General features: G+C 44.7%; 1 pseudogene; it reads right to left on the bottom strand.

Moving 5' to 3' along the window:
- Positions 1-1023: 1023 nt before the first annotated feature.
- Positions 1024-7896, bottom strand: LOC117362944 (annotated as a pseudogene).
- Positions 7897-24414: the final 16518 nt, after the last annotated feature.

The raw sequence follows: 24414 nt of genomic DNA, 5'->3' as shown, positions 1-24414 counted from the left end.
TTATTTGTAAAAATGTACTATTAGTTTTTATTTATTTATATTTGTTACATACATAACGAAATTAGGTACATCAAAAATACTAAAGAAAGTAAAAATGAAATACAACTGTATCACTGATCTAGTCCACATCAATGGGGCTTACTAGTGCCTAATCTAAACAAGAAAAAAAAAAAAATCCAGAAAAATATTTAAAAGAATTATTCAAAAAAACAGTATCACAAACAGGCATATAAAGGCCAAAAACTTAGGGCCTCTTCTATTAAACTGCGCTAGCAGTTTGTAGCGTGGTGAGCCGCGCTGGATGGCCTGCGCTGCTCCTGATGCTCATAGAGTTCCTATGAGCATCGGGAGCAGCGCGAGCCATTCAGCGCGGCTCTCTGCGCTAAAAATTGCTAGCGCAGTTTAATAGAAGAGGGGGTTTGATGTCATTTATTTTCATCGACCACTGTATTAATTTTTGCAACCTTGTCAGGTAAAGATTTATCTTTTAGGAAATTCTCTAATTGAGATGGATCCACAAATGTATATTTATCATTTCCATAAGATATCAAACATTTACATAGAAATTTAAGGAAGAAGCCAGCTCCTATTGCCAGAACATGAGGTTTAACACATAGGAACTGTCTAGAAACATCAGGAAAAATTCTCAGTTGCTGACCACAAAACAGAGCCTGCTTGTTATCAAACTACAATTTAAGAATAGTTTGTTTTTCAAGTTCTGTTTTAAATGTTACCAACAGAGTAGCGCGTTTAGTTATTATATCTTTAGACGATTCCAAAAACTGAGAAATATTTAAACTATCTGGAGAAACTAGGGGCTCCTTTTACTAAGGCGTGCCAGCGTTTTTAGTGCACGCAGCAAATTAGCGTGCGCTAACCCCGCGCTACGCAGCTAGAGCTAACGCCATCTCAATGCTGGCGTTAGTGTCTAGCGCGCGCGGCATTGTATTGCGCACTATTCCGTGCATTAATGCCCTAACGCAGCTTAGTAAAAGGAGCCCTAACTGGTCAATTTCCCCTTCATCAGCAACACTCTTGGTGCTCCTGGGGATGAAATAAAGATTGTCAGATGGAAATGATTCCACTTGAGCATATTGCAAAACATCCCTCATATATATCTTCAGGAGCACCATTGGAGCCAAATAATGAGAAATAGGAAAGTTTAAGAAATGTACTATTATTTTACTTGGGATTTGTGTATGTGATTACATTAATCCACCTGGTCGCCGTACCTTAAGAAGGATATGGCGATACACAAGAGGGTCCAGAGAAGAGCAACGAGGATGATAAAGGGCATGGAAAACCTCTCGTATGCTGAACGGCTGGAGAAGCTGGGGCTCTTTACCCTGGAAAAGCGGAGACTTAGAGGGGACATGATAGAGACTTACAAAATCATGAAAGGCATAGAGAAGGTGGAGAGAGACAGATTCTTCAGATTAGCGGGGACATCAAAAACAAGAGAACATTCAGAAAAATTGAAAGGAGACAGATTCAAAACGAATGCTAGGAAGTTCTTCTTTACTCAGAGAGTGGTGGACACCTGGAATGCGCTTCCAGGGGAGGTGATAGGACAGAGTACAATATTGGGTTTCAAAAAGGGATTGGATGACTTCCTGAAGGAAAAGGGGATTGCAGGGTATAGATAGAGGGCTACAATACGGGATATTAAATGAATAGGGAATAAACGTCTTGGGTAAAGGAGCACTTACAGGTCATGGACCTGGGGGGCCGCCACGGGAGCGGACTGCTGGGCACGATGGACCCTTGTTCTGACCCAGCAGAGGCAATGCTTATGTTCTTATAAGTGGAATAGAAATTTTTTTAAATAAATAAATAATTCCCACAAGTCACAGAAACACCTACCTAGGAAAATACGGTGCCAAAAACATTGCAGTGACCACTAGAACATCAATAAACCTATTGGAAAACTAAACAAACCAGATTAAAACAGATCAATCATACAATCAATGCCAACAGGAAACCATTTCTCTTTCAAACAAGCAGAACACAGATCTTCACCCAGTTTAGAATAGTAAACTGAACCCCCATGAAACTAGACTCTTCATACAGTGCAACACCAGAGAAAGACTGACATATTCCAATCACTACATTACAAATTAACAAATCCAAATAAAACAAAACATGGAAAATTATTAGACTTAGGGTCTGATTCTGTAAATGGGCATCCCGATAGTAGGTGGTGGTAGGCGTCCTATCACCATCTGGCAGCCAATTGGGATGCATATTTTTAGAAAAAAAATCCCAGAGGCAGGACGCCTACAAGGTCTAAGGAGATGGGTAGAGACACTTAAGCTCACCCAAGGGTGGGGGTGGGGGTGGCCCTGGGTGAGTTTATGTAGCCCTAGGCCCCTCCCCTACTCCCTCCAGACTGCTGACTGGAGGGAGTAGACATCCCTCCAGCCAGCCATCGTAAACAAGGTAAGGGGGAAGGGTGTGGGGTCATCGGAGGCACGGGATGTGGTGGGAGGGTTGTTTGGTGGCGGGAGGTAGTGGGAAACTCTCCCGCTGCTGCAGGGTGTCATGGGGGCATTGCATGGCAGCGGGAGGGAGCGGGCATCTCTCCCGTTGCCAGGAGGGTGTTGTAGGGGGGGTTTTCTTGGTGGCAGAAGGAAGTGAACATCTCTCCCGTTGCCATGGGAGGTGCCATGGGGGACTTTGCTTGGTGGCAGGAGGGAGTAGACATCTCTCCCACTGCTGGGGGAGGGTCAGGGGGCATTGCTTTGCCGTGGGAGGGAGTGGGCATCTCTGCTGGGGGTGTATGTGTCGTGGGGGGCATTGCTTGGCAGCGGGAGAGAGGGGGGACTACCTCATCATTCTCATAGTACAGCATGGACAGGGAACTCATCTTCACGGGCACACAATTTTTTCTGACTGATACAAACAAACTCACCAAGCTCTGCAACAGAGGGCGAGAGAGAGAATGAGAAATGTATTTCTGTTCAAAAAGTTTTTTTAAAAGGCAACAACCTAACCCAAATAATGTTGGATAATAGCAAAATGATAACATAAAAAGCATATGACTGGGTCACATTGTATGTGCCATGATGGTCTTTATGTGCAACCTATGTTTGGTTCACTTCATTTGAACTTTACTAGGTTGTGGGTCTGAGCACTACATAATAATTTATAAATATTATTTGAACTGTAATTTTTCTTTGAATATACAAGATATTATCACAGATGCCTATAGATTTACTCCCTTAATATATGTAGTAGGTTTTCTAAATAAATAATAAAGAAATGTTTAAAAAGAAAGGAAAGGAAAAAGGAGAGGCATTGATATTTCCTTTAAAATGAAAGCCTAGCCCTACTTAATGGCGAGATCCTAGCAAAAACGGTAGCAGAACGAGACTTGGGGGTAATCGTCAGTGAGGACATGAAGTCTGCCAATCAAGTGGAGCAGGCTTCGTCCAAGGCAAGACAAATCATGGGCTGCATACGAAGGGGTTTCGTCAGTCGTAAGGCGGAAGTCATTATGCCATTGTATAGATCCATGGTGAGGCCCCACCTGGAATACTGTGTGCAATTCTGGAGGCCGCATTATCGCAAGGATGTGCTGAGACTGGAGTCGGTGCAAAGAATGGCCACCCGGATGGTCTCGGGACTCAAGGATCTACCATACGAAAAACGGCTTGACAAATTACAGCTATACTCGCTCGAGGAGCGCAGAGAGAGGGGGGACATGATCGAGACGTTCAAGTATCTTACGGGCCGCATTGAGGCGGAGGAAGATATCTTCTTTTTCAAGGGTCCCACGACAACAAGAGGGCATCCGTTGAAAATCAGGGGCGGGAAACTACGAGGTGACACCAGGAAATTCTTTTTCACTGAAAGAGTGGTTGATCGCTGGAATAGTCTTCCACTACAGGTGATTGAGGCCAGCAGCGTGCCTGATTTTAAGGCCAAATGGGATCGGCACATAGGATCTATTCACAGGGCAAAGGTAGGGGAGGGACATTAAGGTGGGCAGACTAGATGGGCCGTGGGCCCTTATCTGCCGTCTATTTCTATGTTTCTATGTTTACTGTTGGAGTGTGTGGCGCAGTGGTTAAAGCTACAGCCTTGGCACCCTGGGATTGTGGGTTCAAACCCACGCTGCTCCTTGTAACCCTGGGCAAGTCACTTAATCCCCCCATTGCCACAGGTACATTAGATAGATTGTGAGCTCACTGGGACAGACAGGGATAAAATGCTTGAGTACCCGAATAAATTCAAGTAAACTGTTCTGAGCTCTCTTGGGAGAACAGTATAGAAAATTGAATGAATAAATACTGAGTAACTCTTGTCAGTTTTTACCTTACACTATCCTCCTCCCTTTTTTTACTTCACAGATCACTCCAGAAGCTTTCATTTAGGAAGACACTGGTGTATTAGCTGGTCAGTGCAATCCAAGAGTAGGAACAGAATAAAACCTTTATTTATGTTTCAACCATGAGAAAGTGCCATTATATTACAACGTATCTTATCGTGGAAATGGAGAGCAGCAATTCAGTTTAAGGATTCCAGTGACCGCTACAATTATTGTGGTCATACAACTCCATCCCAGTAGGGGAGCTATTCTGGTTTACCCCATGTGAATGCACGGGAGTGTAGTGCTGCTTTTCTTGTTGAACAAGGAGTGGCTTAACTTGGCTATGAATATATCCGAATCAGCTACGTAGCTGTCCTGTCCAAATGACTGAAGAAAACTCAGTTCAACTTTACTCTATCAAGCCTCAGCACTTACTATTTGGGATAAAATTCCCCCTTATAAAATACTGGGAGAGCACTTGTAAGGGAGGGATTTTAAGTTTTTTAAAACCCCAGACAAAAGCAAGGAGAGGTGCAAAAGCCATTAGGTGCCATAATTTATTAAGGCAGGCATTGTGTGTTTTTGATGTACACTCTATTAACCAACTGAATTCTGAATAAAAATCTTTGGCCCTTGAAGGACATCTTACCTGCATATATGCATGATTGGTTGGGTTGAAAGACTCATCCACTGGAGCTGGACAGATCCCCTCACATCTGTAGGCATTATACCTCTTGGGGTAGACATTCCAGCTGCCTCAGCCTATATGTTCAAAGTCCACCAACATGTCAACCTTTCTGCATAGCGGCTTGCCATCCTCTGTCAGCCTGGAGGGGGTGTTCCCTACTTTAATATAATGCCTTTCTTGTCTGTTCCTTCTATGCCTGCGATTTCCCATGATGTCTGGAATGTCCAAAAGGACATACTTGGACCTCTGGGCCACTTTGATCAAGCTAGGCCCTCCAGAAGACGGGTCTGAAGGTTTGTCCTTTGAGAGGATAACTAGCATGACTCTATCTCTTGTGTTATGAGGCACTGGAGTGGAGTCCTTCTCTTGCTGCGTTTCTTTCCATTCTTCCATCAACCCCATAGAGTTGCTTTCAGGTTCAGCTTTCTCCTCTCGGGCATCCTCCCGCAAATAGTGAATCTGGCAACCAAGTGAAATTAATCCATAAGTAAGGCTGGATATAAAGTGCTGCAAAAAGCAAAATCAAAAGAGCACTTATCTTTAGAACCCAACAGAGGCCAGAACTGTTTCACACTATCAGGCTTCTTCAGCATTGGTATTTACCATTTATCAGCACTTCCCCTGAAGAAGCCGCTAAATTGAATACATGGGTTGGAAAAACCATGTTAGAGCCTACTTCTTATTTTGATTTTAGAAAATTGTTTTAAAGACCCATCTGTTTGATAGGTTGACGCCTTAATACGTTCCGTGTTGTTACAAAAAAATCTCATGTTTTAAGCGATCTAGTTCAATTTCTTCTGCTTATTTTATCTCATGTTATTTCAATTCACACTGTATGTATTAACTTTTCTTGTTGTAAACCGCTTTGAACCTTTCGGTATAGCGGTATATAAAAAAATAAATTATTATTATTGATAGTGTGAAATAGCTCTGGCTTCCGTTGGGTTCTAAAGATAAGTGCTCTTTTGATTTTGCTTTTTACAGCACTTTATATCCAGCCTTGCTTATGGATTAATTTCACTTGGTTGCCAGCTCTCTATCTCTTTATCAATGATGGGAGAAAATGTATTGAAATGTTATTGATTGATAAATATTCAGTCAAAAAATTATAAATCAATTTAAACCCCCCCAATTTTTTTCTATATAAAAATATTTATTAACCAAAATGGAGGTTTTGACCAGTGATAGTACTCCAAACCCCAAAACTGGTGTCTTATTGATTGGACTCCTGGGATTCTTTGAGGTCTTTTTGGATAATTATATGCATCATATGCTATATTTAGTGTTCTACATCATACAACCTCTTTATGCCTTATGATATAAACCACTGACCATTTTAGTAGCCTTCCTCTAGACCAGGGCTGCCCAAGTCCAGTCCTCGAGATCTACTGGCAGGCCAGGTTTTCAGGATATCCACAATGAATATATATGAGAAAGATTTTCCTGAACTGCCTTCTTGGTATGCAAACCTCTCTCATGCATATTCATTGTGGATATTCTAAAAATCTGGCCTGCCAGTAGATCTTGAGAACCGGACTAGGGCAGCCCTGCTCTAGACTGACTCCATCCTGTATATCTTTTTGAAGGCGGTCTCCAGAAATGTTCACAATATTCTAAATACGGTCTCACCAGAGTCATATATAGGGGCATCAATAACTTCTTTCCTACTGGCCATTCCTTTCCCTATTCACCCAAGAATCCTTCTAACTTTTGCCATTGCCTTCTCAACCTATGAGAGCTTCAAGCCCTTATTTAAAATAAGTTAACTATTGCCTTTTCTTCTACATGATATCTGCTATCCAAAAGTACCCCTCACCACCCCCCACCCTCCTGTTCTTGCCAGATGTCAAAACATTGCAGATGTGGATTGAATCTCTATGTAGGCTTTTGCTCTACAGACCTCTGAACTCCAATCCACAAAACTAATGAAGAAATAAGTGTTGCAGCGCCCTGCTTCCCACAGGGAACCGTCTCATAAGACATCATCTATCACTGGAACACAAACAAGACTCAGCAGACAACTTCCATTCCCCAAAATGCACAGCATGAAACTACATTTTAAAGTGTACCATTACATTCTAAAATTGCAACAGAAAAAAAAAGGAAAAGTCAGGAGAAGTGCAAACTGGTATTTTTAAGATAACTAAACGTCCTACAGCAACCCCATAAAAAATAAAAACAATAAAAATTAGAATGAAAGCAATACTTCTTCATGCCCGTGCTAGTTAAGTCACTTTTAGTGTGTGTGTTATACTGTACTTCGCTTTGATAAAGGCAGATTATAAATAATCAAACAAATCTTCATAGTGCAACACTTCCTCCATACATATTTTATGATCCTCAATTATATGGAAAAGAATCATTTTAGCAGAGCAGGTTATCTCCATATGGCCCTTCCCCATCTCTCTAGAACCTTCAAGATATTTTATCCCAAAATGTATTAAATATAGCATCCTTTAAAAAAAGGCAGTTATATCTTCAGCCGATTATCAATAAAATAAAAATAGTTGAACAGATTAATATCAAACTTACAGTTCCTTTCTGTACAATCATTAGGGATCTACTGTGAAGAGAATGGTGAGTTCTTACTTTTAGCAAAGAGGCTGAGGACGTTGTCAGCCTCCTGCAGCTCTGGATGCTCCAGCAGCGGTAAGCCTGCATGGTTGCCCATAGTGAAGGATTTGTACAGCTGCATCATATAGAGAGGGTATCTGAGAGCCTGGTGGGAATGTTTGATCCCATACACAGTAGCTACAGTCTTCAGCCTTTGGCTGGATGGTGGGGACTCTTTCCCGACTTGTACCAAATGAGTTGGCTTACAAGTACCTTCCTGTATCCAGAGGAGGAGGCACAAGGAGAGGAGCTTCAGAGCTGCCGTGGACCTCTGCAGTCCCATTTCTGGTGGCTTTTTGTTGAAGCTGTGAAGGTTCTGCTTCTGTTTACTGCAAAGTTAGATGTTTCTTACGTCAAGAGATGTATTGCGCTTTCCCTATCCCTATCTTTTTGTCCCTTTCTCCCTCTTTCTCTCTGAGGCAGACCTCCCTATATAGCTCTGAGGATTTCCCCCTCCCTTTGATTGCCAAAGCTCCATCAAAAGATCAGAGCTGGAAAGTTCATTGTCTCCTGAAGAAGCACCTATTCTTATGCATTAGACAGGGTTTAGAAAGTGATCTTATGTAACAGGGTTGCTCCTGTATGTTTATCTTGTCAAAAAAAATAAAGGAGGTTTACTATTACACATCCCTGAATGCCAGGATTCTATCAAAGAGTGATTTGTTTGTGGCATCTTTTATCTTGCCTATCATTAAGGGAGAATTAAGATAAAACTGTTTGGGTATATTTTAAACACTGCGAGGCATACAGGGAAACTTCCACTTTCATTACATTTTGTTAATATTTTGTTAATATTATCAGGTTTATACATTTTGTTAATATTTTGTTAATATTATCAGGTTTATACAGTACTCTGATTTACATCTGTAATAATACAGGACATGGTGAAATATTTTCTGTGATAGGCTTGTTTTTCTCTTCTTTAAAGTGCTACTTCATTTCAGTCATAAGATAAAATGCTTTCCCTAATATGTGCATTAAATGTCCTTTATTAATTTAATAAATATTACCAGAAATCAGATTTTTTAAAGTTTTTTGTAATTTATCATTATAACAGAATTCAGCAAATCTTGAGAGAGGCATAGAAGATCTCCAGTTTCCAGAGTGGGTAGGAAAAACGAAGCCTCATGAGGCTGCCGCAAGAAGGCTAGGCAGCCACTTGAAGTGGTATTACTGGTGAATCTAGCAACAGCAGCAAGCAGGAAAGACTGGGGATCTTTCCTGCCCACAAAGAGGCCATTAGCCAACAGGAGTTTTAATGTAAGTCTGGGAGGGCAGGCTTGATCCCACAATAATACCAGGACATGCCTTGACATTCCTACTGTCAATTTGGGGGGGGGGGGGCATGGCCCACGTAGCCTCCTGTTCCAATACCTATGGGATCTTCCACTTCTTCTTTCAGTATGCTCATAGATATTCATAAAATACTAAGCAAATGATAATGCCTGCTCCCTCCTTTACCCAAAAGAAGAAGTCAACCTTTTGGTTCATAAGTATACCCCATCATAGATCTGGGGTAGAGAATGACACAGTGACAAATTCATCACCGTCCCCGCGGATAACCGCGGGAAACCATCTTCATGTCATTCTTTAAGGAGAGAGGGAAGAATCAGAGTATGAATGGCCACAACCACTGACCCACAAGCTTTGCTTTGAAGAATGCTGGTGTAGAAGGACTGAGGTTGAAACAGACACTACAGAATGACAGTCTCTGGTATCCAGAGCAGATATTGTGATGTCATAATGCCTCATTCCACCAGTGCCTAAGAGCCAATCACATCAGTGATGTCACAATGGCTTCATTATCCTTGGCTCACATAAGAACCAGAGTATGAATGGCCACAACCACTGACCTGCAAGCTTTGCTTTGAAGAATGCTGGTGTAGAAGGACCGAGGTCGAAATAGACACTAGAAAATGACATGGGATTATTTCCCGCGGTTATCCACGGGGACGGGAACGGTGATAAATTTTGTCACCGTGTCATTCTCTAATCAAGGGTAGTCATAGAATTCTCTAGGGTTCTATAGTATGAATTGCTACCATGACAAGATAGGTACATTTGGTATTCTTCCCTTCCAAGCCTGCTGCAAGCCCTGCCCTATGTACCTCTTCAAATCTTCACCATCAGCATCTTCTACCTACTACTCATGCTGGCCTCAACTTTTCATCTGATGTCATAGGAGGATCTGAGGCCAGTGTGAACAGCACATCGAGGAGATGCTGCTCTCTGCTGGCGACAATTTGAAGAAGTGGGTGGGAAGAGAGGAGAAGAGATGCCAGCACCCCCACCAAGAAGGCACTCGGAGCAATCTGCTATTTTTCTCCCCCTCGTTATGCCTTCTGTACAGCTGTTTGCTAATATGCACTAAGGGGATAGTTGCAGAATAGCACGTAGGTGGCACACACATACAAAGGAATTCTATATATGACGCTGAACATTAGACGCTGCAAGGCACCGAAACTGGCAGAAACAGCAGATCTTTGCATAAACACACTTAAAAACATAAAAATTGCCATACTAGAACAGACGAAAGGTCAATCAAGCCCAGTATCTTAATTTCAGTGGCCAACCCAGGTCCCAAGTACCTAGCTAGATCCCAAGTAGTAAAACAGATTTTATGCTGCTTATCCAAGAATAAGCAGTGGATTTTCCCAAGCCATCTCAATAATGGCCTATAGACTTCTCTTTTAGGAAATTATCTAAGCCTTTTTTTAAACCCCACTAAGCTAACCAATTTCACCGCATTCTCCGGCAATGAATTCCAGAATTTAATTATACATTGTATGAAGAAATATTTTCTGTGGTTTGTTTTAAATCTGCTACTTAGTAGCTTCATCACATACCCCTAGTATTTTTGAAAGAGTGACCATGCAATTCACATCTATCCTTTCCACTCCACTACACTCAATATTTTACAGACCTCTATCATATCACCCATGAGCCATCTCCTCTCCAAGATGAAAATCCCTAGCCACTTTAGCCTCTCATCATAGGAAAGTCATTCCAGACCTTTTATCATTTTTGCCGCCCTTCTCTGTACCTTTTCTAATTCTGCTATATCTTTTTTGAGATACAGCAACCAAAACTGCACACTGTATTCAAGTTGCGGCCATTCCATTGAGCGATATAAGAGTATTATAACATTGTCATCTTTGTTTTCCACTCCTTTCCTGATAATTCCTAACATTTTATCTGCTTTCTTAGCCACCGCCGCACATTGAACTGAGGGTTTCAACGTATTCTCAACAATGACACCTAGATCTTTTTCCTGGGCAGAGACTCTTAACATAGAACCCAGTATCACATAGCTATAGTTTGGGTCCCTCTTTCCCACATGCATCACTTTGCACTTGCTCACATTAAACGTCATCTGCCATTTTGACACCCAGTCTTCCAGCCTCACAAGGTCCTCTTGCAATTTTTCACAATCCTCTTGTGATTTAACAACTTTGTGCCATCAGCAAATTGAATTATCTCACTAGTTATTCCCATCTCTAGCACCTAAGTGTATCTCCACAGATCTGCAAAGGAGGCATAAGGGGCAGGGCATGGGCAAGTCAGAGACGTTCCCTTAAAACGCACACAGTGTTATAGAATAGTAGGGATCTATGCCCAGTGTGCACACTGGTATTTATATCTGGTTTCAGGTGTAACTCCTTGTGCCCAAAGTTGAGCACAGATCTCAGCACTATACACTATTAAGAACATTGATCTCATAACAGAATACTGTTCAGTGGCCATTTTTTTGGCACCAAATTTTTGAGCACCATTTATTGAATCCAGCCCATAATGCCACTTTTCTAAGCATTGATGCATGAACTGGATTCTTGAACTGCTGCCGAAGTCAGCAACCGCCTTCGAAGCAGCCACCGATCGTATGTCAATCACCTAACAGCGCCTGTTAGAGAACTGTGTCTCAAAAATCTAAATAGTTTATGGCTTGCCATCAGGTGATCACAGCAGGGAAGTCCCCAGTCAATTTAAGTTTATTAAGTTTTAATATACCAACCATTGACGGGCACCTGGCCGGTTAGCACAGTTACTTACCGTAACAGGTGTTATCCAGGGACAGCAGGCAGATATTCTTGACTGATGGGTGACGGCACCGACGGAGCCCCGGTACGGACAATTTTAGAGTGATTGCACTCTAAGAACTTAGAAAGTTCTGGCAGGCCGCACCGCGCACGCGCGAGTGCCTTCCCGCCCGACAGAGGCGCGCGGTCCCCAGTTATGATAAGCCAGCTAAGAAGCCAACCCGGGGAGGAGGGAGGGACGCAAGAATATCTGCCTGCTGTCCCTGGATAACACCTGTTACGGTAAGTAACTGTGCTTTATCCCAGGACAAGCAGGCAGCTATTCTTGACTGATGGGTGACCTCCAAGCTAATAAAAGAGGGATGGAGGGAAGGTTGGCCATTAGGAAAACAAATTTTGCAAAACAGATTGGCCGAAGTGTCCATCCCGTCTGGAAAATGTGTCCAGACAATAATGAGATGTAAAAGTATGAACTGAGGACCAAGTGGCAGCTTTGCAGATTTCCTCCATAGGCGTGGATCGGAGGAAAGCTACAGATGCTGCCATAGCTCGGACTTTATGGGCTGTGACAGAACCTTCCAGTGTCAGTCCGGTCTGAGCATAACAGAATGAAATGCACGCTGCCAGCCAATTAGACAACGTACGTTTAGAAACAGGACGTCCCAATTTATTTGGATCAAAGGACAGAAAGAGTTGAGGGAATGATCTGTGAGGCTTAGTACGGTCTAAATAGTAAGCCAGAGCCCTCTTACAGTCCAAAGTATGTAAAGCCTGTTCACCAGAATGAGAATGAGGTTTTGGAAAAAAGACAGGCAGAACAATGGATTGGTTGAGATGGAATTCAGAAACAACCTTCGGGAGAAACTTTGGATGAGTACGCAGAACCACCTTGTCATGATGAAAGACTGTAAAAGGTGGATCTGACACTAGTGCATGGAGCTCACTGACCCTCCTGGCAGAGGTAAGAGCAATAAGAAAAAGCACCTTCCAAGTGAGAAACTTGAAAGAAGCAGTAGCCAAGGGTTCAAATGGAGGCTTCATTAAAGCGGAAAGAACTACATTAAGATCCCAGATAACAGGAGGGGCTTTAAGAGGTGGTTTCACATTAAAAAGACCCCGCATGAACCTGGACACTAAGGGATGAGCTGAGAGGAGTTTTCCATGGATTGGCTCATGAAAAGCTGCTATAGCACTAAGATGGACTCTGATTGAAGTGGACTTGAGGCCAGAGTCTGACAAAGAAAGGAGATAATCCAACAATGTCTCCACTGCAAGGGAAGTGGGATCATAATGATGGAGAAAACACCATGAAGAAAACCGTGTCCACTTCTGATGGTAACATTGAAGAGTGGCCGGTTTCCTGGAGGCATCCAGAATTGAACGAACAGGCTGAGACAAGAGTGTATCATGAGAAGTCAGCCCGAGAGATACCAAGCTGTCAGGTGCAGAGACTGTAGGTTGGGGTGTAGGAGAGTTTCCTGATGCTGAGTAAGCAGAGAAGGATACAGAGGCAGAAGAAAAGGTTCCCTGGAACTGAGTTGAAGTAGAAGGGAGAACCAATGTTGCCTGGGCCACCTCGGAGCAATCAGAATCATGGTTGCTTGATCCCTCTTGAGCTTGAATAAGGTTCTCAACATGAGAGGCAGAGGAGGGAAAGCGTACAGGAACAGATTGGACCAATCGAGGAGAAAAGCATCCGCTGCCAGACGGTGAGGTGAGTAGAGTCTGGAGCAGAATAGGGGCAGCTGATGATTGTGCGGAGCTGCAAAGAGGTCTATCTGAGGGGTGCCCCATTGAGCGAAGATGGATTGTAGAGTTACCGGATCGATTGTCCATTCGTGAGGTTGGAGAACTCTGCTGAGCTTGTCCGCTAAGGAATTCTCCTCTCCCTGAATGTAAATAGCTTTCAGGAATAGATGGTGATTTATGGCCCAAGTCCAGATCTTTTGGGCTTCCTGGCATAAGAGGCGAGAGCCCGTCCCACCCTGTTTGTTGATGTAGTACATCGCAACTTGATTGTCTGTGCACAACAGGACAACTTGAGGAAAAAGAAGATGTTGGAAGGCCTTGAGGGCATAAAACATCGCTCTGAGTTCCAGGAAATTGATGTGACGCTTCTTTTCCTGGGCAGTCCAAAGACCTTGAGTTTGGAACTCGTTCAAATGAGCTCCCCATGCATAAGGGGAGGCATCGGTGGTGATGACTAGTTGATGAGGAGGTTGATGGAACAGAAGACCTCTGGACAGATTTGAGGATACCAACCACCATTGTAGAGACTGACGAAGAGATGATGTCACAGATATGTGACGTGAGCAAGGATCCGTCGCTTGGGACCACTGGGTAGCTAGTGTCCATTGAGGAGTGCGCAGGTGAAGACGTGCAAGAGGCGTGACATGAACTGTGGAGGCCATGTGACCCAAGAGAATCATCATTTGCTTTGCTGTGATGGAACGCTGTGGAAGCACCTGCTGACATAGAGAGTGAAGCGTTTGAAGACGATTGGACGGCAGAAACGCTCTCATGAGGATTGTGTCCAAGATCGCTCCTATGAATTGAAGTCTCTGAGTGGGGATGAGATGAGATTTGGGTAGATTGATCTCGAACCCCAGAAGTTGAAGAAACCTGATGGTTTGGTTGGTGGCCAGGAGAACAGTCTGAGATGAATTGGCCTTTATCAACCAATCGTCCAGGTAAGGAAAGACCTGAAGGTGGTGAGATCGCAGGAAGGCAGCCACCACAATCAGACATTTGGTGAATACTCTCGGAGAGGAGGCAAGACCGAAGGGTAGTACCTTGTATTGGTAATGACAACGATTGATCATGAAGCGTAGGTATTGTCTGGAGGCCAGATTGACCGGTATATGAGTGTATGCTTCTTTGAGATCGAGAGAACATAGCCAGTCGCCTTGATTTAGAAGAGGATAAAGAGTGGCTAGAGAGAGCATTTTGAACTTTTCTTTGACCAAACATTTGTTGAGATCGCGGAGATCTAGAATTGGTCTGAGATCTCCTGTTTTTTTGGGGACTAAAAAGTAACGGGAGTAGAATCCCTGTCCCTTTTGATCTAGAGGAACCTCCTCTATGGCGTTCAAAAGGAGAAGGGATTGAACCTCCTGGAGAAGAAGGAAAGACTGAGTGTGCGAAGCAGACTCTTTTGGTTGACTTGGAGGAGGTAGGGTTTGAAAGTTGAGAGAGTAGCCGTGGTGGATGATGTTCAGAACCCACTGATCTGACGTGATAAGTTCCCAACGGCTTATGAAATAAGAAAGACGTCCTCCTATAGGCTGTGGAAGTTGAGTAGGAGGGAGAAGACTGGCTATGTTCTGGAGAACCAAGTCAAAAGGGTTGAGTAGACTTTTGTGCAGGAGTAGATTTTACCTGCTGTTGTTGCTGAGGTTGTCTAGCAGCTGGACGCTGTTGCCTCTGACGCCTAGGTTGTTGAGCAGTTTGAGGCAGAGGACGAGCCACAAATCTACGTTGGTAGGTTGATTGTGGACGAAAGGGCCTAGTTGGTGGAGGCTTCTTAGGTTTAAGAAGCGTGTCCCATCTGGTCTCATGAGCCGATAATTTCTGGGTAGTGGAGTCCATGGAATCTCCAAACAGCTCATCCCCTAAGCAAGGTGTATTGGCTAGCCTATCCTGGTGATTAACGTCCAGTTCTGAAACACGAAGCCAGGCTAGCCTTCGCATGGCCACTGAGATGGCCGTGGCTCTGGAGGTCAGCTCGAAAGTATCATAGATAGATCTTACCATGAATTTTCGAAGCTGTAAAAGAGATGAACAAGTGTGGTGAAAAGCAGACTTTTTCCTATCAGGAAGATATTTCTCAAAAGCAGTGATATTTTGTATTAGGTGCTTAAGATAAAAAGAGAAATGGAATGCATAATTTCCTGATCGATTTGCTAACATAGCATTTTGGTATAGCCTTTTACCAAACTTGTCCATAGATTTGCCCTCTCTGCCAGGAGGGACTGAGGCATATACACTAGCCCCTTTGGACTTTTTCAAAGTGGACTCAACTAAAAGGGACTCATGAGCTAACTGGGGCTTGTCAAACCCAGGAATAGGAATGACTTTATACAAGGAATCCAACTTTCTAGGAGCTCCAGGAATAGTTAAAGGAGATTCCAGATTTTTATAAAACGTCTCTCTCAATATATCATGGAGAGGTAGTTTAAGGTATTCCTTTGGAGGCTGGTCAAAGTCCAAGGCATCAAGGAAAGCCTTGGATTTCTTTGACTCAGCCTCCAAAGGAATGGAGAGAGAATCACACATTTCCTTCAAAAATGAAGAAAAGGAAGATACTTCTGGTTTAGAGGAGGCTCCTAAAACAGACAGGTCCTCATCACCAGAAGAGCATTCTCCCTCCGAAAGAAGAGGATCCTCCGAGTCACCCCATAAGTCAGGGTCTCGAACCTGAGAACTCCGGTCTCGAGACTCTGGAGTGGAAGGCTCTAAATGCCGGGACTTGTGAAGAGACTTCCCCGACCTGCCCGATTCGGTACCGGGAGATGCTACAGTACGCACCGGAGCCGAAGTTTGTACAGCTTGATGGTGAGCTCTCGGCTCCGGCGCCAGAATCGGCATGGAGACCGAGGAAACCGACTGTACCGGTACCGATAGAGTGGACGTCGATAAAATAGGACGGTCCACTATCGGTACCGGTGGCTCAGACCGGACTGGTACCGGTAAATTCGATGCCAGGGCTGGAGGTAGGAGGTGCTGTAGCTGTTCTTTAAGTTGTTCCTTCAGAACAGCAGCTATACGCTCCTCAAGGGAAGGCACCGGTACCGTCTTTTTCTTTAATGGTACCTGCGGTGCCGCTCTACGCTCCGAGGATGAGGACCCCGATGTCGAGGGGCTCACCTCTATTGGAGCGGAGCGCTTCCGTGGGCGCCTCGAGGTCGGCAGAATTGGACTCGCTGCCATCGAGACCGGAGGACGCTCCAACGGGGAAGGCTTCTTAGCCGGCTTACCTGGAGTCGACACCGCCGCGGTATCGCGTGGTGTCGATGATGTGGGTGCCGACTGCGCCGGTGCCGATGTCGGTGCCGGTGTAGAATCAGACATCTCGGCACCAAACAATAATTTTTGTTGAATCTCTCGATTTTTAAGAGTTCTCTTTTTTAAAGTTGCACAGCGGGTGCAGGTTGACGCTCGATGGTCGGGACCAAGACACTGGAGACACCAATTATGAGGATCAGTTAGTGAAATTGGTCGTGCACACCGCTGGCACTTTTTGAAGCCGGGTTGGGGGGGCATGAATGTAAAAACGGCTTCAGCCAAATCGAAGGCCGAGGCCTCGATGGTGGCTAAAGGCCCCGCCGGGGCAAGGCCGAAAAACAGGCAAAAAAACAAAATGTTTTTTTTTTTTTTTTTTAAGAAAGAAAATAAAGAAAAAAGGAAAGGAAATAATATTCCTCAAAAAGTTTACGCGAGCGGGAAGTTCACAAAGAATCCTCTCACAACAGCCGTTGAGAGAGACGCGTCTTCTTAGCTCCGCGGAAACTAAGAAACTGGGGACCGCGCGCCTCTGTCGGGCGGGAAGGCACTCGCGCGTGCGCGGTGCGGCCTGCCAGAACTTTCTAAGTTCTTAGAGTGCAATCACTCTAAAATTGTCCGTACCGGGGCTCCGTCGGTGCCGTCACCCATCAGTCAAGAATAGCTGCCTGCTTGTCCTGGGATAATATAATGTTAAGAATTAAAGGTTAAAAATAAATCATTATAAAAAAAGGGGGGGAGGTATAAACATTAATTAGTCAAATTATAAGTACAAATGTGAGCTTGAGGATAAAGGGAAAAGGAAAGTTAATAAATACATTGATAAAAAGAAAAACAATTTAAAAGGGAGGGAAGATGGGGGGGGAGGATATAACATCAGGGGAGGGGATCGCTTCTTAAAAGAGGTTTGTATTTAATTTGCTGGCTGTTGGAGAAGAAAATATATATATATATATATATTTAGATGGTGTGGTATGCATCTTTGAATAAAAACGTTTTTTAGTTTAATCCTGAATTTGTCAAGAGAATTTTCAAGACGGAGTTGGAGTGGCAGAGAGATCCCTATTTCCTCTCTCTCTCTCCCTCCCACCCACTGATCCCCAAGCCTGATACCCCACACACACCTAACACACCTAACAACCCCCCCTAGCCCCCATCCCAACATCCCACATACACCCCAACACCACTCCAACATCCCCACACACCCCTTCACATACCTCCTGTACCTTTGGATGAAACATCGGCAGGAGGAATGCCCATTCCCCTCTGCCAATAGAGCCGTCTTTTCAAAAATGGTGGCCCTTCTCCCTACACTCTTAACCTATGGATAAAGGGTCAGCTTATATATATATAACATTCATTCAAAACCCCTTATGGAAAAAGGTACAACCTCTGCAACGCTAGAATGCCTTTCACACACACTCATACAGCACAAAGTGTTAAACCAGCAGGAGAACACAGAAAAGAACAGAAAAACAAAAAAAGAAGTGGAGAAAAAGCCTCAATTCTGCTTCATTTGGCAAAAAACTCCACTTCTACAAAACACTCCTGCATACACACAAAAACTGAAGGGGAAAATAGCACTGTAATAGCCTGCAGAGTAATGTCCAACAGCACCCGGGGTACACAACCCCAAAACGTGAAAGTGTGGACGAGTGGCACAAAGGCACTGCGGTCCAGAATCAAGCAAAGAGGCCAAAGAAAAAAAAACACTTAGCTGCTGCCGGTCTTCAGGCACTTCTCAATCCACAATCCTGGGCAAAGCAGCTGGTAAACCCAACGGGGAACCTTCCATTTCGCGTTATCTTGCTGCGTTAGGGATATCGGTTTCACTGCTTCATTTGCATTTTGTCGGACACACCGGTGCTCCTCAGGCTCACTCTCCACTTCATAAGTCACTTCTGGCACAAGAAAGACTCTGTAGCCCACACGCTAAAAAGACTAACATAGTCTCCACCCCTTACCGTCTTCCACCAATCAACAGCCATCAGGAACCGAAAAAGGCCGCCCATTCAATCCGGGCATTTAATCCCTCAGGATGGACAGATTGCAACAGATAGATCCACCTTTGCTCCTTCTGCCACAGGAGGCGTCTCCAATTCCCACGACAAATAGGATAAGCCACATGTTCAATCACAGTGCATCGCAGAGACCCAAAGTCATGATGGGCCTCTAAACAGTGTCCCACCAAGGGCTCCTCAAGACGTCGAGTGTTTAAGCAAGATCTGTGCTCATTCAGTCAACTGACGATATGTATGTCCAACGTAGATTTTTAAACAGGGACACAAAATAATATATATCACCCCTTCTGACAAACATGAGGTAAAACAACGTAACTTAAACACACGACCTGACTTAGAATGTACAAACACATCCGACCCAATCATTAAAGAATACACAGAGCAATGACCACAACTGTGATGACCAGATGGTGTCACTGAATCTGAATCAGATGAGACAGATCTCAATGTGCTTGGGCTCAAAATGTCACTAAGATTCTGATTACACCCATATGAAAATAGAATCCTAAGATGTTGTAAACTAGGATGTATTTGCAAAATATGGAGATGTCGGCGGATCACCTGCTGCGACCTCCTAGACATCTGATTGAATGTAGAGACAAATGGGACCATATCTTGTGAAGGATGTACATTACGGTACTCAAGTAAGGCCTCCCGGTGATTATACAGGGCTCTTTTCCTGGCCTTCGCTACCACCTGGGCCGGATATCCCCTGTAAATCAATTTCTCCTGTAAAATAGCAGCTTGATGTCGAAATTCTGAATTGGTGCTATAGATGCGTCTATAACGTAAAAATTGGGCAAAAGGGATACTGGTCTTCATCAGGTACGAGTGCATACTTTTAAACTGTAATATAGAATACCGGTCAGTTTCTTTCACATATACCGTAGTATATATAGACTCAGCTGTTAACTCCACCATAACATCTAAGAAGGCAATCCTGGTATGATGAAAATTCATCTCAAATTTTAATGTAGGATGACATGCATTAATATACTCTCTGAATGACAACAATTCATCCAAGGACCCATGCCATAGACAAAAAATATCGTCTATAAACCGGGTCCATCCAACCATAGATTGAAAAAATACACAAGAATAAATAAACCTTTCTTCAAAGTGGCCCATAAACAAATTGCACCCATCGCCACCCCAGAGAGTTGCATATAGAATTGACCCTCAAACACAAAATAATTCTTCTTCATGGCTAAAGAGGTCAATCTAAGCAAAAAATCTGGGGGGGACCAACCATGGACGAGGCAGTAAGTCCAAAAAATGTAGTAAAACCTCCAAAGCCTCATCCTGGGGGATAGAGGTGTATAAGGAAGCCACGTCAAATGTCACTAAAAACGTGACCTCAGACAACCAGGACTCCCAGCTGCCCAATAAATTCAGAAAATGTGTGGTGTCCTTCAATAAAGATTTAACAAACACAAGACAAGGTTGAAGGTGAATATCTACATACTGACATACACGCTCTAGTAAAGAATCCCTCCCTGACATTATCGGTCTACCCGGGGGGACTATCTAAATTCTTGTGTATTTTTGGAAGTAAATAGAAGGCTGGCACCTTGAAGTACTTAAAGGTCAAAAATTTGTACTCTACCATTGTCAGGAAACCAACCCTCCTACCCTCATTCACCATTCCCACTAAACTATCGAACACCTCATCAGATGGATCCCTGTCAAGCAGGAGATATTTGCTGGCCTGTTGGAGTTTTTCTGTTCTTTTCTGTGTTCTCCTGCTGGTTTAACACTTTGTGCTGTATGAGAGTGTGTGAAAGGCCTTCTTGCGTTGCAGAGGCCCTTCTCCCTCTTGGGATGCATTGGGAGGGAACTAAGGCCCTAAACCAATCAGGACCTTAGTCCCGTTTCAGTGCATCTTGTAATGCACTGGGAAGGGGACAGGCCACCATTTTGAAGAAGTGGCCGTATTGGCAGGAGGTAGTAGGCATCCCTCCTGCCAATGTTTCATCCAAAGGTACGAGTGGGGGGGTATGGAGGGGTGTGTGGGGATGTTGGGATGGGGTTGAGGAGGAAGTCGGGGGTATAGAGGGTTGTTGGGGGGTGTGGGGTATCAGGCTTGGGAGGAGAGGTCTGGGGGCATGAGGGTGGGTTTGGTGGTCGGGAGGGAAGAAATGGGTATCTCCATGCTGGTTCATCTGATTGCAGCAGGGGAATCCCCAAAGAGCTTAGCCAGTAGGACTCCCCAAAGCTGCAGTTTCAGGGAGTCCTGCCAGCTCAGCTGATGGAAAGTTATGCTCTATATTCAGGATCCCCCGGCAAAGATAGGCACCGGAAATGTAGGCCAGTGTTTTCTGGCCTACATTTCTGGCACCTGTCTTTGCGTGAATTGCAGCTACATAGGCACTTTAGGCCGCCTAACACCATTTCTAGCATTGGCCATACCTACTTTGATGGTCGGCGGCCTAAATCGCCTACATAGGCATGATTCCTGCACCTTTTATATAAGTGCCGGTAGGTGCTTTATTCTTACGTTTTTTGTCATTTTAAATAGTGTTTCTCAATTAACATAGGTGCCCATCGGCACCATTTATAGAATATCCCTCATAATGGATATGTAAATGTTAGTGAATGTGTTATAGACTTGACCTCGTAGAGGACAGACACACATTTATACTTTTCTCAGAGCATGTGTAAATTTGTTTGTGGACATCTACAAATTATTGCCTCTGGTTCTGGAAGCCTCATATCTTGTTTCTTTACAAAATAGGCTTAAAATAAAATCCATTCTGAACTTCTCACATAAGTGGTGTGTTAAAAAGAGAGTCCCAGAATGTTGGACAGAATGTTGAAATGTTTTATTTGGATGCTTACATTTATTACATAGTTTATTTATATTGTGCTTTCTTTAAATTTGTGATGTTCATTTGAAAATGCAAATTTTTTTTAAAAAACCCTACTTAGGGACAAATTCTATGAGGCAGGTAAAGTTAGGCACCCACCTTAATTAGTAAATTGGCTTCAATTATGATCTTTAACACACTTATAATTGGGAATAAAAATTAATTGGGTGATAAGCACCTATCTTCTTAGGTGCGATTCTACAAAAAAATAAGCGTCTATCGCATTGTGCCCAACCCGGCCCATGTGCCTAAGGCCTCACCCACAGGAGGTGCCTAAGACTCCCGGGCCTATTCTGGTTGGCCCAAGCGCCTTAGGCCCCACCTGTGGGCGGAGTTTCAGCCACCTGGGCCAATCTGGCCCCATTCCGGAGCCGGCTGGCCTTCCAGACGGGCGGGCTTGGCACCCGTCCGTCCAGCCAACATTTAAAAGGATTGGGGGTGGGGGGGTCGTGGGGTCAGCGGGGGGGGTCGCGGGTCAACGGGGGAGGCTGATCAGGGGTTCAGGGGGGACGGTCGTTGGGGGGGTTGTGTCGAGGGCAGGAGGGCCTGGGATCCCTCCTGCCCGTATTGTAGGGGGTGGGAAGGTCGGTGATCACTGGGGTAGTGTGTGGGAGGTCTGTGTTATGTGTTTGCTGTGCTTATTTTTTGAGTTTAGATGGGTTTTTGTGACTTAGATAACATGACCATTTATTTTTTTCATCAAAACGGGACATCTATTAATATTCAGTCCCGCCCCCAATCCTGCCCTAGCCCCACCTACAATCCTGCCCTAGCCCTGCCCCCAATCCCACCCTAGCCCCGCCTCCAATTTCTTCCATTCATTTTTCATGTACACACAATATCTTATTTCATAATGGTAACCATAAAATTTAAAAAAACACAAAGCACCCTATATGCAGAGAAAATGTTAATTATTATTTATATTTGGGGGGTTTTCAAATATGTCACCTCAGTAACTATAGAAAAATAAACAAATATAGTGCAAAATATAGACAGCAGATATAAATTCTCAAAACTGACACATTTTGATCACTAAATTGAAAATAAAATCATTTTTCCTACCTTTGCTGTCTGGTGATTTCATGAGTCTTTGGTTGTGTTTCCTTCTGACTGTGCATCCTTTTCTTTCTGCACTCAGGCCCAACAATTGTCCCTTTCTATTCCCTCCCTCCTTCCTTCTTATGTCCTTAGTGCACCCAGTGCCTCCTTCCTATGTCCTTAGTGCACCCAGTGCCTCCTTCCTATGGTCGTAGTGTTCCCAGCGCCTCCTTCCTATGTCCTTAGTGCCCCTTTCTATGTCCTTAGTGCCCCAGCGCCTCCTTCCTATGTCCTTAATGCCCCCAGATCCAGTGTCAGTTCTCCTTTGTACCTTTGTTCCAGGTCTCCCTCTCTCTCCCTCCTCTGTTATGATATTGCCTCTCTCTGCTCTTCCTCAGGGGCTCTCCCCCTCTGTCTGCACCTCCCAAAGTCCTGCTTCTGCCTCCTGTCTTTCCCCTTTGGTCCAGGCCTTTATCTCTCTAGTCTTTCTTCTACTTACAATCCCCCTACCTTCTCTGCCTCTTTCTGTCCTTTCTTCATCCCTCCTTCCTATGTCCCCCTCGCTGCCTTCCAGCCTTTGTCCCATCCCCTCCCAAAAAGCCTGCCGGCCTATCTCCCCCAAAGCCAGCTTGCCTGCCTCCCTCAAAGCCAGCCTGCCTACCTCCCCCAAAGTCAGCCAGTCTGCCTGCCTTCCTCCCCCAGAGCCAGCCTGCCTGCCTACGTCCACCAAAGCTAGCCTGCCTGCCTACCCCAAAGCCTGCTTACCTACCTACCTCCCCCAAAGCCAGCCTGCCTGCCTACCTCCCCCAGAGCTAGCTTGCCTGCCTACCTCCCCCAAAGTTTGCCTGCCTGCCTGCCTCCCCCAAAGCTTGCCTGCCTGCCTGCCTCCCCCAAAGCCTGCCTACCTACCTACCTCCCTGAAAGCCAGCCAGCCTGCCTGCCTGCCTACCTACCTACTTCTCTGCCACTCAAAAGCCAGTTTGCCTGCCTACCTCCTTCCCCCCTACCACGGGAAAAAAAAACCTCCCTCCAGGCCTGACTTAAACTTCCCTCCGGTCCACCGCCGCTGCTGCTCCTCTGCTTACCTTCCTGCCTAATTGCACCCAGAAGCCTTCTTCCCGACGTAAATTCTAACGTCGGAGAGGACGTTCGGGCCAGCCAGGCAGCGATTGGCTGGCCCTGAACGTCCTCTCCGATGTCAGAATTGACATCGGGAAGAAGGCTTCTGGGCGTGATTAGGCAGGAAAGTAAGCAGAGGAGCAGCGGTGGTGGACCGGAGGGGGGGTAGTTTAAATTGGGTCGGAAGGGACGCTTTTTTTTTTGGTGCGGCAGGGAGGGACAGGAAGCGATCGCCTGTCCCATTGTCCCCGCGCATAGCTTCGGGACGCTGTCCCTGAAAACGGGACATTTTGGCATCCCAAAGCTGTGTGTGGGGACAATGGGACAGGGGATCCAAAAACGGGACTGTCCCATTCAAAACGGGACGTATAGTCACCTTAGACTTAGACCATGTTTTACATGGTCTAAGTCACAACGTCCAAGTTCCGTCGATCCCAGCCGGTATAAGTTTCGGTTATACATGCTGTATGACTAAGTCTAAGCAGGCCCACATCCCGCCCAACTCCTGCCCTCGACACTCCTCCCTAAACGCCCTGTTTAGCTTTGGTCGTTCAGCGGCACTATGAAGGCCTAGGTTGTTTAGAAATACGTCCAAAATCCAATTTTAGTATCGGCACTTTGACCTATTTGAGAAATGTTTGTCCAAGTTCTGACTTAGGCCGGATTTTGGACGTTTTTCTCTTTCAATTATGAGCCCCATACTGTATATATAATTTAT

The sequence above is a fragment of the Geotrypetes seraphini genome, chromosome 6 (genome assembly GCF_902459505.1).
Source record: "Geotrypetes seraphini chromosome 6, aGeoSer1.1, whole genome shotgun sequence".
Lineage (NCBI taxonomy): Eukaryota > Metazoa > Chordata > Amphibia > Gymnophiona > Dermophiidae > Geotrypetes > Geotrypetes seraphini.
The sequence above is the reverse complement of the archived record's forward strand: the minus strand, read 5'-3'. Positions and strand labels throughout refer to the sequence as shown.